Source organism: Penaeus monodon, chromosome 24 (assembly GCF_015228065.2).
Source record: "Penaeus monodon isolate SGIC_2016 chromosome 24, NSTDA_Pmon_1, whole genome shotgun sequence".
Taxonomy (NCBI): Eukaryota; Metazoa; Arthropoda; class Malacostraca; order Decapoda; family Penaeidae; genus Penaeus; species Penaeus monodon.
Genome location: NC_051409.1, coordinates 34,927,019 through 34,927,283, shown reverse-complemented (window position 1 = coordinate 34,927,283; position 265 = coordinate 34,927,019).

Here is a 265-nt window from a genome sequence, read left to right as displayed (position 1 = left end):
CTATGTACGCACATATGTATCTCCATCGGCATGCCACCTCCACACGGCCCTCAAGCTAGCGAGAGATGACCCTAAGGAGGAGGCTGCGGTTTCCTATATAATCAGGATGTCAGACGCAGACCCTATCCCTTGGCCAGAGCTGAGGGATAGGGGTCTTGGAGTACTCGCGTGTGTGTCTTTGGGTTTCATCTAATTTTCCTTTCTATTTATATCTCGTGTGCGGAGGGACAGGGGTATCGGAGGCATGTGTAAGACTTGTGTGTGA